Here is a 7500-nt window from a genome sequence, read left to right as displayed (position 1 = left end):
TTTTCTTCTAATTACCACATAGTTGAACTTTATGTGCAAAAATGGTTGGGGTCAAACTGAGAATTGACGTTGGATGGCTGGATTCATGATACAGAGTGCTTCCCTTAAAATGAACATTAGTAAGAAGTACAAGATATTTGAACTGTAAGTGCAATAAGATACAAAGGTCCCACCGAGATTTGAACTCGGATCACTGGATTCAGAGTCCAGAGTGCTAACCATTACACCATGGAACCACATTTCAAAGACAGTTATAAATTTTTCCTTAGATTGAAAGCTTCAAAAGAGGCCAATTTTCTTCTAATTACCACATAGTTGAACTTTAGGTACTTGTGTATTTTGGCGGCGCCCATCGCATCGCATACCATAACACATACGATGGTATGCGATGCGACGCGATATCGTACGATAGTGCACGATGGCATACAATTTTGAAATTGTATGCCATTGTACATGGCATACGATGCCATACGATGCGATGCGATGCGATTAAACATTGTATAAGCACCCTAATGGGTGCTTATACAAAGTTAAGCACCCAAATGGGTGCTTACAATGTTAAATGCACCCCCACGCCACCCCCCACTATAAACGTGAACCCGAAGCGTGGCGAGCGCAGCGAGCCCGCGAGGGGCGGCGGTACGCGTCCTACGACCTTTTCATACCCCCACTATCCACGTCGGCGTGGAGTTGAGAATAGAATAGTGTGGCGAGCGCAGCGAGCCACCGAGCCCGAAGCGTGGCGAGCGCAGCAAGCCCCGCGAGGGGACGCGGATACCTTCACAGGTAAACGCGTCCCCTCGCGGGCTTCACAGGTGTCCGCGTCGCCACGGACACCTGTGAAGCCCGCGAGGGGACGCGTATAACTGTGAAGGTATCCGCGTCCCCTCGCGGGGCTCGCTGCACTCGCCACGCTTCGGGCTCGGTGGCTCGCTGCGCTCGCCACACTATTCTATTCTCAACTCCACGCCGACGTGGATAGTTGGGGTATGAAAAGGTCGTAGGACGCGTACCGCCGCCCCTCGCGGGCTCGCTGCGCTCGCCACGCTTCGGGTTCACGTTTATAGTGGGGGGTGGCGTGGAGGTGCATTTAACATTGTAAGCACCCATTTGGGTGCTCAAAAGCACCCTTTAGGGTGCTTATACGATTTTTGGTCGTATAGGGGGTCAAAATCGCGTCGCATCGCATCGCATGCCATCGGGTGCATGGCATGCGATGCGATGCGATCTGTTCGTCGTACGACGGACATCGGGGGCGCCGCCAAAATACACAAGTACCGAACTTTATGTGCAAAAATGATTCTGGTCAAACTGAGAATTGAAGTTGGATGGCTGGATTCATGATCCAGAGTGCTTCCCTGAAAATGAACATTAGTAAGAAGTACAAGATTGAACAGGATATTTGAACTGTAAGTGCAAAAAGATACAAAGGTCCCACCGAGATTTGAACTCGGATCACTGGATTTAGAATCCAGAGTGCTAAACATTACACCATGGAACCACATTTCAAAAACAATCTTAAATTATTCGTTCAGAGGGCTAGCTTTTCAAAAAAGGCTCATATTATTATAAATATCCCAGAGGTGACCTTTATGTGCAAAAATGGTTCCGGACAATCTAAGAATTGAACTTGGATGACTGGATTCATAGTCCAGAGTGCTCACTTTAGTATAATTATCCCAGAAATTAAATTTACGTGTAAAAATGGTTCCATAGAATCTAAGAATTGAACTTGTTTGTCTGGATTCATGGTCAAGAATGCTTCTTTATAAATGAGGATTATTACAAGTATAGAATTGAACAGCATATTTCAACGGTACGTGCAAAACTTCTCAAGGTCCCACTGAGATTTGAACTCGGATCACTGGATTCAAAGTCCAGAGTGCTAACCATTACACCATGGAACCACATTTCATAGACATTTATACATTCTTCCTTAGATTGAAAGCTTCAAAAGAGGCCAATTTTCTTCTAATTACCACATAGTTGAACTTTATGTGCAAAAATGATTCTGGTCAAACTGAGAATTGAAGTTGGATGGCTGGATTCATGATCCAGAGTGCTTCCCTGAAAATAAACATTAGTAAGAAGTACAAGATTGAACAGGATATTTGAACTGTAAGTGCAAAAAGTTACAAATGTCCCACCGAGATTTGAACTCAGATCACTGGATTCAGAGTCCAGAGTGCTAACCATTACACCATGGAACCACATTTCGGAAACAGTTTCAAACTATTGGCTTAGAGGGCTAGCTTCAAAATAGGATCATATTAGTATAATTATCACAGAGATGACCTTTATGTGCAAAAATGGTTCCAGGCAATCTGAGAATTGAACTTTGATGACTGGATTCATAGTCCAGAGTGTTCACTTTAGTATAATTATCCCAGAAATTACCTTTATGTGCAAAAATGGTTCCGGACAATCTAAGAATTTAACCTGTACGTCTGGATTTATAGTCCAGAATGCTTCTTTATAAATAAGGATCATTACAAGTAAAGAATTAAACAGCATATTTCAACGGTACGTGCAAAATTTCTCAAGGTCTAATTACCACATAGTTGAACTTTATGTGCAAAAATGGTTGGGGTCAAACTGAGAATTGACGTTGGATGGCTGGATTCATGATCCAGAGTGCTTCCCTTAAAATGAACATTAGTAAGAAGTACAAGATATTTGAACTGTAAGTGCAAAAAGATACAAAGGTCCCACCGAGATTTGAACTCGGATCACTGGATTTAGAGTCCAGAGTGCTAACCATTACACCATGGAACAACATTTCAAAAACAATCTTAAATTATTCGTTCAGAGGGCTAGCTTTTCAAAAAAGGCTCATATTATTATAAATATCCCAGAGGTGACCTTTATGTGCAAAAATGGTTCGAGACAATCTAAGAATTGAACTTGGATGACTGGATTCATAGTCCAAAGTGCTCACTTTAGTATAATTATCCCAGAAATTAAATTTACGTGTAAAAATGGTTCCATAGAATCTAAGAATTGAACTTGTTTGTCTGGATTCATAGTCAAGAATGCTTCTTTATAAATGAGGATTATTACAAGTATAGAATTGAACAGCATATTTCAATGGTACGTGCAAAACTTCTCAAGGTCCCACCGAGATTTGAACTCGGATCACTGGATTCAAAGTCCAGAGTGCTAACCATTACACCATGGAACCACATTTCATAGACATTTATACATTCTTCCTTAGATTGAAAGCTTCAAAAGAGGCCAATTTTCTTCTAATTACCACATAGTTGAACTTTATGTGCAAAAATGATTCTGGTCAAACTGAGAATTGAAGTTGGATGGCTGGATTCATGATCCAGAGTGCTTCCCTGAAAATGAACATTAGTAAGAAGTACAAGATTGAACAGGATATTTGAACTGTAAGTGCAAAAAGATACAAATGTCCCACCGAGATTTGAACTCAGATCACTGGATTCAGAGTCCAGAGTGCTAACCATTACACCATGGAACCACATTTCAAAAACAATCTTAAATTATTCGCTTAGAGGGCTAGCTTTTCAAAAAAGGCTCATATTATTATAAATATCCCAGAGGTGACCTTTATGTGCAAAAATGGTTCCAGGAAAAGATCCCACGTCACCTGAATCATATCGACCCATTTCGTTATTGTCAACAGACGTTAAAATTTTAGCTAGAATTTTGGCTGCCAGGCTGAACTCCGTGATCGGGTCAATCGTCCACGGAGATCAGACTGGATTTATGCCGGGGAGAAGTACTATGCAAAACATCAGAAGACTGTTCAGTCATTTACAGTCGGGAGAGGAGACTGGGCCGGGCGCGGCGGTGGCGTCGTTGGACGCCGCCAAAGCGTTCGACTCAGTAGAGTGGGGATATCTGTTGAAAGTATTAAGTAAATTCTCCTGTGGTCAGGGATTTATAAGATGGATAAAATTGCTATACTCCGCTCCAGCTGCACGCATAACTGTCAATGGGTATACTACGGAGCGATTTTCTCTGGAGAGAGGCACACGACAGGGATGCCCTCTATCTCCGGCCTTATTTGCCCTGGCAATAGAACCTCTTGCTAGCTATATCCGTGCGTCCCCTGAAATTGAAGGCTTGTCAATGGGAGGTATCTCGGATACTATAGCACTGTATGCGGATGATGTACTTTTATTCCTGAGAGAGGCAAAGAGATCATTGCCTGCTATATTACGGATAATAAACTCATTTGGGGAGTACTCGGGAATAGGTATAAATTGGACTAAATCATATATACTTCCAATTGCGGGCAAAATACCGCATGAAATAGATCTCTCCTGCCCATTACAATGGACATTAAGATTTAGATATTTGGGAGTATGGATTACCCCTAACCCGAAAGACTTTGTCTTCCAAAATATTGACTCTGTAACACAGGAGTTTAAATCTAAAATGCATATTTGGAAGAAGTTACCTTTGACAGTTGTAGGTCGTATTAATTTAATTAAGATGGTGATTCAACCTAAATATTTATACTTATTACAACACTCACCTAGATATATACCGAAAAAAGTATTTTTAGCAATAGACAGTGTGATATCATCCTTTATTTGGGGAGGGGGAACGCCAAGAGTTGCCATTCAAACCTTAGTAAAATCCAAAGATGATGGTGGGTTGGGTTTGTCGAATGTGAGAGCCTACTATCTTGCTGCTCAACTTGTACATATTTCAAACTGGTTGAAGGGAAGGGATATATTAACTTTTAGGGATCTTGCGACTAAATTTGGAAAATTTGATTATACACCTATACAGTTCCTGTTGTCTGGGGTCTCGGTCGTGTCCCTACCTCCCCTTCTTGGGCAGATGGTGACAGTGTGGCGACTGATCCATAAGATCTATGATTGGGAAGAAATAGAGGAGGAGTCACCATTATGGCACAACCCAATACTTAAAGAATTTAAGACTCTATCTCAAGATACTTTCTGGAAAAAAACTGGAATTTGTGAGGTGCAGCAGCTATATAGTCAGGGGACTTTCAAATCATTCGATCAAATGAAAGAAGAGTTTGATATCCCTAATGAAGCATTTTTTAGATATTTACAGATAAGAAGTGCTGCACAAACCCAGTTCGGAAAGGATCCTATACATATACTGACATCTCCTGTAAAAAGGTTTCTCCATTCTTTGAGATCTAGGGGTCAAATATCCAGAATATATGGAGAAATAAATAATCAAATTAACCTATATATATTCGATCAGCTTAAAAACAAATGGGAATTAAATATAGGGGAGCTTTCTAATGAGCAGTGGGCGCAAATTCTGAGATCTACTAAATACACTACTCCGTGTGTTAGATACCAGCAGACACATTTCTATATCACACATAGGATTTATCGTACACCTATATCTCTCTTTAAAGCAAAACTGAGATCAAACTCTGTATGTCCAAAATGTGGGCAGGAGGGGGCTGATTTTTGGCATATGCTGTGGACTTGTCCACCAATACAGGATTTTTGGTTAAAAGTATCGAGAGATATAGTGTCTACTGAATTAACTCTCCCGATGATGTCAGCTAGGATATGTTTATTTGGCCTAGGCCTACAAGAGACACATTCTAAAATAATATATCAATATGTTCTTTGTTTAACAACTTTGGCTAAGGTCCTTATAGCTAGAAAGTGGATGGCCCCAGAATCACCCAATATCTATCATTGGAGAGCTCTGATAAATGAAGTATCCGGACATGGAAGGATTATGTATAAGAGCAGAGGCTCAATCTCAAATTATACTAAAAAATGGGAGAGATGGAATTTATCAATGATAGGAGTAGATATTCCCTCCTTCGAGCTACAAGATAGAGGAGAAGGATAACCATATAGATTTTAGGCTCGAGTAAATAAGTATTTAAAAAGTAATCAAGAGCTATATAATAAGAAAGTAGGCTGCAAGAGAAAAGTATGAAACTTAATTCTAAATACTAAAGTCATGATAAAAAATAAAATAAATGCAGATAATCTTATGGGAATAAAACCAGAGGAAAGAATACAAATGGGGTAAGAAATAAAGTATATGACCTAAAATGATATGCTAACAAGGTAATAGATAATAAGTAATAGGCACAAGGAAGGAGTAATGGGTATGAAGGGGGGGGGGATAAATCGCGTATACTAGTGAGCAGAACGGGGTTTACTTTTTTTTTTTTTTTGCCTATATTTCTGTGAAGCCAAAATGGCGACGATGAGTACTATGGATCATCTAGAAGGGCACAATGAGAAAGGAGGGGAAAGAGCAGAGGTATGGAGAGGTGAATATTTAAAATGTAAGGGAAAATAAGCACACCCACAAAAGGCCATACAAAGCACTGACACAAGCCCAAACATAGGGAAACACAAATACACACTCACTACATATAGTCACCACATTAGGCTACGTTTACACCACATCTATATATAGCACAATCAGAAAAGACACGGACACTACTTACACTAGCACTTTAATATAAGCTTAATATAACTCAATAAACACAGATAGGGCAAGCATTACACAAAGGAATTTCACATATAGAATCACGACTAACAACACCCACATTAGTCACAGTAGGATTAAGAAACAAATAAATAACTAAAGAAAAAAAAAATATGTGCCGGGATTGTCTGTATAAAATCGACGCCATTCTGGCTATGAAGAGGAGGGAAGGAGGTAAGGGAAAGGAACCTGGTATATTAAGGGAATATAGGAATTCGTCTGTATTTTATTTTTGTATTTTTGTTGTCTGTGTATATTGTGTTAGACGAACTCTGTCTAATATAATTGTATGTATACTAAGAAAATAATAAAAGGGAAACAAAGTAAAAAAAAAAAAAAAGAATTGAACAGCATATTTCAACGGTACGTGCAAAACTTCTCAAGGTCCCACCGAGATTTGAACTCGAATCACTGGATTCAAAGTCCAGAGTGCTAACCATTACACCATGGAACCACATTTCAAAGACATTTATACATTTTTCCTTAGATTGAAAGCTTCAAAAGAGGCCAATTTTCTTCTAATTACCACATAGTTGAACTTTATGTGCAAAAATGGTTGGGGTCAAACTGAGAATTGACGTTGGATGGCTGGATTCATGATACAGAGTGCTTCCCTTAAAATGAACATTAGTAAGAAGTACAAGATATTTGAACTGTAAGTGCAATAAGATACAAAGCTCCCACCGAGATTTGAACTCGGATCACTGGATTCAGAGTCCAGAGTGCTAACCATTACACCATGGAACCACATTTCAAAAACAATCTTAAATTATTCGCTTAGAGGGCTAGCTTTTCAAAAAAGGCTCATATTATTATAAATATCCCAGAGGTGACCTTTATGTGCAAAAATGGTTCCGGACAATCTAAGAATTGAACTTGGATGACTGGATTCATAGTCCAGAGTGCTCACTTTAGTATAATTATCCCAGAAATTAAATTTACGTGCAAAAATGGTTCCATAAAATCTAACTTGTATGTCTGGATTCATAGTCCAGAATGCTTCTTTATAAATGAGGATTA

The 7500-nt window shown here is 39.6% G+C and overlaps 2 non-coding genes across 2 annotated transcripts; both read right to left on the bottom strand.

Annotated features, from left to right (window-relative positions):
* Positions 1 to 164: 164 nt before the first annotated feature.
* Positions 165 to 236, bottom strand: TRNAQ-CUG (transfer RNA glutamine (anticodon CUG)). The gene has a single exon. It is a non-coding gene; the product is annotated as a tRNA-Gln (tRNA).
* Positions 237 to 3109: 2873 nt separating this feature from the next.
* On the bottom strand, positions 3110 to 3181 carry TRNAQ-UUG (transfer RNA glutamine (anticodon UUG)). Its single transcript has one exon. It is a non-coding gene; the product is annotated as a tRNA-Gln (tRNA).
* Positions 3182 to 7500: the final 4319 nt, after the last annotated feature.

The sequence above is a fragment of the Crinia signifera genome, unplaced genomic scaffold (assembly GCF_055691185.1).
Source record: "Crinia signifera unplaced genomic scaffold, ASM5569118v1 HAP2_SCAFFOLD_165, whole genome shotgun sequence".
Lineage (NCBI taxonomy): Eukaryota > Metazoa > Chordata > Amphibia > Anura > Myobatrachidae > Crinia > Crinia signifera.
Note: the sequence above shows the minus strand (reverse complement) of the source record. Positions and strands in the feature narration are given on the sequence as shown.